The sequence below is a fragment of the Eumetopias jubatus genome, unplaced genomic scaffold (genome assembly GCF_037043125.1).
Source record: "Eumetopias jubatus isolate StellerSeaLion01/CBP00866 unplaced genomic scaffold, mEumJub1_p1.0 scaffold_7, whole genome shotgun sequence".
Lineage (NCBI taxonomy): Eukaryota > Metazoa > Chordata > Mammalia > Carnivora > Otariidae > Eumetopias > Eumetopias jubatus.
Genome location: NW_028274813.1, coordinates 72531487 through 72539742, shown reverse-complemented (window position 1 = coordinate 72539742; position 8256 = coordinate 72531487).

Genomic DNA, 8256 nt, shown 5'->3' with positions numbered 1-8256 from the left:
AACAGCGTGTGTACCACAAAGACCGGGGGCTTCTCCCTTAGAGCTTCCGATGCTTGGATTTTACAGGCAACAATGAGAGTGATTGGACCACTGAGGCATTATGCTACAGTTACTAAACTCCTGAACCAACCATTTTTTGTTTTATATCGTTTTTTAATTTGATCGGGAAGTTTCTCTAATCCATTCCTCTATATTTGCAGAGGAGCACTAGGGTAGGGACAGGGGAGATTTCAAGCTTGGAGGTCCAGGAAGCCAGCAATAGATCAACCAGAAGAAATAAAGCAGAGCGGGGTGAAACTCCATTGCTTCCACGACCTCCCAAGGGAAGTGATGATATATGTGAAGGACACTAGGCTGAAGCAGAAAGAAGGAAGTGAATGTTGCACTAATTGCAGATTTTGCCAAGAGCAGCTTGGCTGCCAAGGCTACTTCAGCCTTGACTCATAGCTCTATGATCTGGGAGACAGCGCAGTGTCCTGCTGTGCTGGACATCTTCCAGTGGCATTGACCCAGTGGGGGGCTGAGGGGAAGACTTCCTGATGCTAAGAACGAGAAACTTGCCTCCAAAGTCAAGTTCCTGCACCACCTACCTGACTGACGTGGGAAGATGGAGCCAGGAGGGGTGCTGAGAGCAGACGCCAGGTAGGTCTATGGACTAGACCCCTTCGCAAACTGAATTTTTTAAAAGTTCATCACACACAAATTTGCATCTGATTTCCTTTCAGGAGATTCGAGCTCATTCTTGCACTGCCCATCAATCTGAAGGTATTTCTTCTAGATCAAAGTCTTCCTAGAACCTTGATAAGGGTGGACTGAGAGTACAGGGGGTACAGCTCTAGGCCACCACCCCACCATCACCACCAACACATTTACTGAACCCCAAGGCAGCCCCGTCATCTTGTCAGCCAGTAATTACTTCTGACAAAACCCAAACGGAGAAACAGACGTGATCTTCGTTTCTGGTTCTCTCCACGCATACCACTCCAGGGACCCGGTCATTGATGAATCTTAATCCTCACTTTAGTTTCTCAACTACAGCTTCCGGTTCCTACTTTGCCAAGCTCATCTGGGGGGAGCCGGTCCTGTGTCCCCTCATTAATCCACAGACACCCACCTCACTCTAAGGAATCCGGCACTCCCCCAAATGCCCACATTTGACCACTGGAGGGCAGTGCTGGACCAGCCAAAGCTCTTTAAGAGCCTGCTCCATCTTTGTGCCCACCAGGCCGGAGCAGAGCGGGATGCAGGCTTTGGTCGGAAGCCAAAACCGAGGACCACAGGAGCGCCCCCGAAAGAAGCACCAACACAGCCAGGCCTGTTACAACAGCTCCCTGCACCTGGCATCATAGGAACAAAAGGCAGTTCAATGGAAAGCGGATTTGGCTCCCTAAGTGGCACAATCCCCTGGGAAAGAGACTGAAAGGAAAACTTGCCCCATCATGTCATTAACCAGGAACAATCTGTGTCTCTGACCAGGGGTTGCAGAATCCTACCTTTCTCTACCCACTCAGATGTAAGCTCTCGGCAGTACTCCTGGGGCTTGGCAATAACGTTTGTTGAATGAGTGGATGCAAGCATATATACGTGCACATAATCGAAATGGGCCGTGACCAGATCTGCTGCTGTTTTCCAGCTCTTACAACATCTAAAGTTGAAGCCATCAACTAGCTGCTGAGCATTCTTAGTCCTGGAGACAGCTAAGGAGATCCGGGTTATTGATCAGCGCAGTGGCTGTTGTGGTACAGATGTTATTTTAAAAGCCACCTCAAGATTTTCAATCTCTTACTTTCAAGAAGACCCTCATTCTGTCAACCATGTGTCCTCAGACCTCACCAGCCTGTGGATTAAAAAAATACAGGCATTGTTTCCTTAACATCCAGCTCACAGAAACGGCAGCCTCTAATGTGAGAATACTGAGCAGCCTTTCACTCCCCGGGGGATTTGTGGTAATTTTGTCCCACGCTGGGGCCCCGTGGGCCTTGACAATTCCCCTCAGCCAGAACTGCTCCTCAGGCCGCCTTGGGTCATCTGCTGAGGCTCGTCTCCACGTTACTCTCGCCTTTAGCCACCCCCTACAGATCCCATGGGATCATGTCAGTGTGGACACAACCTGCTCCCGTGATCATTTAAGGCACAGCTATACGCGTGAGGAGAGAAAGAAGTGCACATTTTGAGACCCCAAAACCACATGAGGCCCTTTCTGTCTCCCCACAGGCTTTCACATAGCAGTGACCAGTCTGTGCCCCAATAAAAATCTGCAGATGTCCCCACGTTTCCAAGTTCAGAGTCTAAGACTAGCTCCTTTCCTGCCCTGAGTTGAGGGACAGTGGCAAAAGTCATTTCCTGCTGGGAGGCTCTCCTGCACCCCCCACTCTCTCAGATGGAGTCTGGCCTTCATGGCCCTACAGGGCAAACACAGTGTTATTAGATCCTAGAATATCACCTATGGGACACCAATGGCCCTGATTAAATTCATACTGGGAGGGGGGGTCGGAATCTGCCCCTAATTCTAATTAAGAAAGACACCAATTAGTTTTTAATCAAACATTTACCATCTTAGTGTATAACATCTGCATTTAGTTCTATGACAACTTCATCATCTCCACAACAACAAGTGGATATTTGTTTTGGATGTGAATAAATGCATTCTCAACCTCACTCTAGTTTTATCCACAAAAGAAGAGTGCTCTAAACTTCACCTCTCTACTCTACCAACGGAACCCCAACATCCCCCAAGAGCCTTCAAGGAGCAGTTCTCCAGCCAAAGGCGGCGGGGGGGAGAAAGAAAAGTCCTCCCTTTATAAGTTGTCCCTTTTGTGAAAAATTCTAACTAAAATTTCACTATCCAGTTCAAAGCTAGGTCCTCAGACGACATGGCTGGTCCTCATCCTTCTCATGAAAATACTGTAAATCAAAGGATACCTTTCCTGAGAGCAAACAGAAATTGAAAAAAAAAAAACAATTCATTCCAACACAGCATTTTTCTATCACTGTCCATGGGAGTTGAGTTGATCATATGTTAAGCGTGTCCTAGCCTATGTACCTTCTCAAGATGCCTTCACTGTGATTAAGGGACAGGCCTCCAGGGTAGTGTCTCAGTTCTGTACCTGGAAGAAACAACGTCAGGAAATTTCTGGAAGAGAGGAGATTGACAGTCAAAGATAAGGGAAGGATGGTCCCCAGGGTTAGCTCCTGTGTTCAAATACAGACATGTCTCAGGCTCTGGTTGCCAGGTCCTGGTCTGTGGTGGGTGGATAATGCCCAAGGCCTTGATACTAGGTCTGATGTCCAGGTTTGACATTGACGGCAGGCTTGTGATTTTGAAAAACCCATAATCTTTCTTTCCCAAATCCTCAACCTTCTGACAACTTGTCCTAGGAGAGAAGTGTCTGAGATGGTTTCCCTTGAAACCACGGGCCTTTCTTACAATTCCAGGGCCACGCAGCCCTGGTTCGTAACTGGTGGATTTTATTTTGCCACTGCTGTGGCAGTGAGATCAGATATCAAGTTAATGTAAAAAGTGAGGTAGACAATGAGAAGGATCAGAAATAAGGACCTGGAAAGAGGAAAGAGATTCGGGAGACACTTCACATGTGGATGAATGATATGCGGGAGCTGAAGGAGAAGGAAGAGATGGCCTCTTCCTGGCATCCTGGAAAGATATGCTGGAATATTCTCTCGTTCCCATGTTCCATGGCCTTTCTGTCAGAAATTAATTCTTACTTGTTTTTTTAATACATGAAGGCTTAAGATGTCAATCCTCCCAAAAAATTAGAGCCCCTTTCCATTAAAATGGCTTTGGGTATGACGTTTCCCCTGCCACCAGGGACAGCCTTCTCCCTAGGAATCTTTGGTGAGCCTTTCTGCAGTCACCATGAGCACACATCTATCTTCCCAACCAGCTCCCAAACATCATTCACGCTGCTATGGCCCTGCCTCTGGAGGATCCCCGGGCACCCCATCACACGGCTCCATAGGCACAGCCCCTGCCATGCCACCAGCCCCCACCTCCACATCCCTGGGTGTGAGTCTGTGTGGCCTCTGCTATCCCCAACTCTCTTCTGTGTCATCCTGAGTCCAGGCATTCTGGGATGAGTGTCTCCTTGTTTCTTTGTCCACTGTCCTGTTATGCCTTTAAATTTGCTCATGAGAATATCTTGCAGAAAGATGAGTAGTCTTGGGAAAGAGACAAGGAAAAAGATGAGGTAAGTAAGATGGGAGCAGAAGTGGGAGGAAAAGTTTTGATAAAGGCGATAAAAGAAAAAAAGAATTCTTGACCTCCATCAGCCCTGACTCTCAAAATAAGATCGGCCCTAAAGAGAGCTTATTATTTATCCCAAATTAAAATTTCCTGGCTCTGCAGTTATTGTGTATACAATGAAAAGGAAGCCATCACACAAAAGATGCAGTTATCCTCACAGTGGGAACAATCACAGCCAAGCTGATTCTGCTCCAAAAATAGAACGATAACAGTGCTAAGTCAGGAACTCCAAGACTTTGGAGCGTTAACAAATAGAATGATCTCTCGATAGGAAAATGGCGATAAGGGAAGGTCGGTAGAAATGGAACCCTCTGATTCTTGGATGGGGTGCGGGTCGCCCGGGAAAACGGCAGTCTGCGCTCCTCCACGGTGAGCTCACAACCAGCTGTGTTGACTGGGAGAAAGCCCTGCCTGGATTCGGGAAGACCTCAGAAGCCCCTTCACCCGCCCCTGCCCAGCTTCCTGTACGTTGTTTGATGGGCTGTACCTCCTTCTCTTGCCTGAAGTTAAACATCATCATCAGAATTTTAACTTCACGGTGGCAGAAACTTGGGCTGGTTTCTGCTTCCATTGCATCCTCAGCACTCAGCAGAAAGCTTGTATACCATTGGCACTCAATAAATATCTGATAAATGGACACTTGCTTGATTAATCAAGTAATGAAAAATGAACAGATTACTTCCTCCCTGTCTGGCTTCTGAGTTGTGGGTCCCAGAAGCAGAAGCTGCTAGGTGGGCCAGAAAAAAACATAGGATGTCTAGGAAAAGAACTGTTCGTACCTTTCCTCATCCTTCTGTGCATGTCAGAGCCTCAAAACTCAGGAACAAGGACCCCAGAGATTGTGACCCCCCCCCCAAGTGTCTTTCAACAAAAGACTATCTCCCTGGTTGTTTCTTTTCAAAGGATCAGCCTCCTGGGGCTGATAAGAGAATGGCACCATCTGCTGGAAACACAGGTGACGAGCGGCAGAGGGGCACCAGAACCTCGTCGAAAGGGGCCTGTTGGATTGCTGCCTTTGAACGAATCCGAATCCGAGTGTGTCTTTCAATAGCGCAAGCACCAACCACCCCCCAGGACCTCTTTCCTTTATTGCTGCAGCAATGAAGCAGCCACATGGCTGTTGCAGATAAGGTGGCCCGAGTGCATCACGCATGCAAAGTAGGCTTCGTGGTAAACAGCACGGAGAAGAACCACAGATGCACCATGTCCCGGCTTCTCTGCCTTGTGCTGCCCTTCCTCTGTAAGTGGCTCCCAGGTACGTCTGTGTGATTTCCCTCCACTTCTCAGTCCTCATTTCCTATCCTTTTTCCTTTGTCAGATGGCTCCTGCAGGACTGAAATTATACAGTCTTCCGACCTAGCTGCCATGATCGGGACAGATGGGACGTTTCAATGCCAGTATAATATTCTCGATGGGAATTATGACTCTGTGTACTGGTATCTGCAAAGAGCTGACCAAAGGCTCACCTATATCAACCATATATCTCAAGGCACCATGGAATCGGAGCATTACCTGTTGTCTGTGAACAGAGAGCTGTCCTCCAGTACCTTAACCATTAAGCATGTGCAGCCAAGAGACAAAGCCATTTACTACTGTGCTTTCTGGCACCATGATACAGACTGTGCATCACACTGAACAAAAACTGTAAGCCTCAAGCAAGTTCAACGCCGAAAATCCAAAGCGTCATCCAACAAGAAAGAAGGTGTTCAGTGTCATCTTGGACTTGCCCCATTCATTCCTCGGTTCATTCATTCAAAACCAAGGGGCCCTTATGGTTTACAAATGAATATACTAAGTGCTATGGGGATACAAAGGTAGAAAACAAGCATTTCTCAAATAATAAAATGTAGGGGCGCCTGGGCGGCTCAGTCGTTAAGCATCTGCCTTTGGCTCAGGTCATGATCCCAAGGGTCCTGGGATCGAGCCCCGCATCGGGCTCCCTGCTCCACGGGAAGCCTGCTTCTCCCTCTCCCACTCCCCCTGCTTGTGTTCCTGCTCTCGCGATCTCTCTGTCAGATAAATAAATAAAATCTTTAAATAATAATAATAATAATAATAATAATAATAATAAAATGTATTCAGAGTAGAGTCTCCTCACTTTTATCTTGCTAAGCCATGAGCAGTGAAACTAAATACTGTGGAATTACTTGAACCTTTGACCTGACAAATAACAGCATAGTCCCCAATACCCAGAGAGACAAATGAATTGGACACACATACAAATTCAAAGCCAACAATCAACATCTTAATCACAGACCCTTGAAAACCTATCATCATTTCTAAAAAGCTGAAAAAATATATTAAATATACATATATACATCCCTGGGAAACTAGATCGATTAGATAAATAGATAGATAGATAGATAGATAGATAGATAGATAGATAGATAGATAGATAGATAGATGTAGAGTAGGCAGCATAGTGCCAACAGACCGAGTTCAAATTCAGACTTGAAATCCGGACTTCTTAGGTTTTGAATCCCAGATCTTCCATTTACTGACTTACTAGCTATAGGATCTTGGGCAAGTTATTTTATGCCTTGCTATCCTCATCTACGAAATAATGATAATAGTCGTTGCCTGGCTGGCTCAGTAGGTGGAGCATGCAACTCTTGATCTTGGGGTCATGAGTTAGAGCCCCATGTTGGGCATAGAGATTACCTAATAAAATATTTTCATTAAAATAATGATAATCATTACTGTAGAGAATTGTTACAAGAATTAAGTGAACTATTACACATCATGCACTTAGAACTATGCTTGGCACATAGGAAGCACTCGGTTAGCACCAGCTACCCTCGGTGGTGGTGGTGATGATATCGTCACGTCCCTACCACTGGGCTGGGTTAAGCCTTGAGGAGCTTGTTGATAAAGGGAAGTCAATCTCTTGGGCAATTAAACATTCTTTTATATATTAGTATCCCACCTAGTAGGAATGAAATATCAATGAAAATTGAGAGAAATACAATGCAAAAGATCTTCAGGACCTTTTTCACTAGATGCTGATAAATTATTAAAGGCTTCTTACATAGAAAAAAATAAAACCAGAGGAAAGTAATTTCTGCTTGACCCTCATAAAACAAGCAAATAGAGACTTTATGAGATATTAAAATACAAGCGTAGCCTCCACTTATTAAATGGATAGTGGAATAATTTATAAATATAGAGCCCAAAGTAAAATTAAAGTTGTTTATGAGCATAATTATAAATAAGGAATTGGTTCCATCAACATCACAAGCATACTACATGACCTGAAGAAGTTCCCACCGACAAGAATATTACAAATGAAGTCAAAGCACACCTGACCTTAGGACATCCTAAAACACTATCAAGTGAAGATTATCCCAAGATTCCAAAAGTACATAGGTTCTACAAAGACACATCCATATTGGCTTCTGCTTATTCAAGGCACCATCCAGGAAAACTCCTTGGCGTGATTTGCGGAGATGAGAACAGGGAGTAAATAGGACTGTCTTCCCTATTTTCTCTTCTGAAGGTGCACGTCACTTGCTGCTTCATGATGCTGCATTTATTCATCAATGGAAACCCCTAACCCCCTGCTGTCTTGCTGGCTTTCTCATTTGCAGCCAACATATGGGGTCCTCGGCACTGCCCCCTGCCCCACAAGAGCAGCCTTTAAGGGCACAGAATCACACAAAAAGTTTTCTTGGGATAAAGAACTGGAGGAAAACTCTTTGCACAATTTGGCTTTGGGGATCAGATTTCAAAGTCTTCACCCTGCCTGGATAGGCACAGACCCAAACAGTGTCTGGTGAGGGAACAAAGTCACTTTCCTCCTGGGCTTGCTCTTCTCTGGGGCACCTCGGGGTTATTGATGACACATCTCCAGAATTGCTGAATGTTAAACCGGAGAAACCAGATTTTCTAAGGGACACTTACAACTCTAGTAACCCTGCAGGGCTCTCTGCCAGTGGAAAACCTACTCTGTAATACCAGGTCTCTGATTCTGCCATGCTGAATCTCCATGAAAGGAA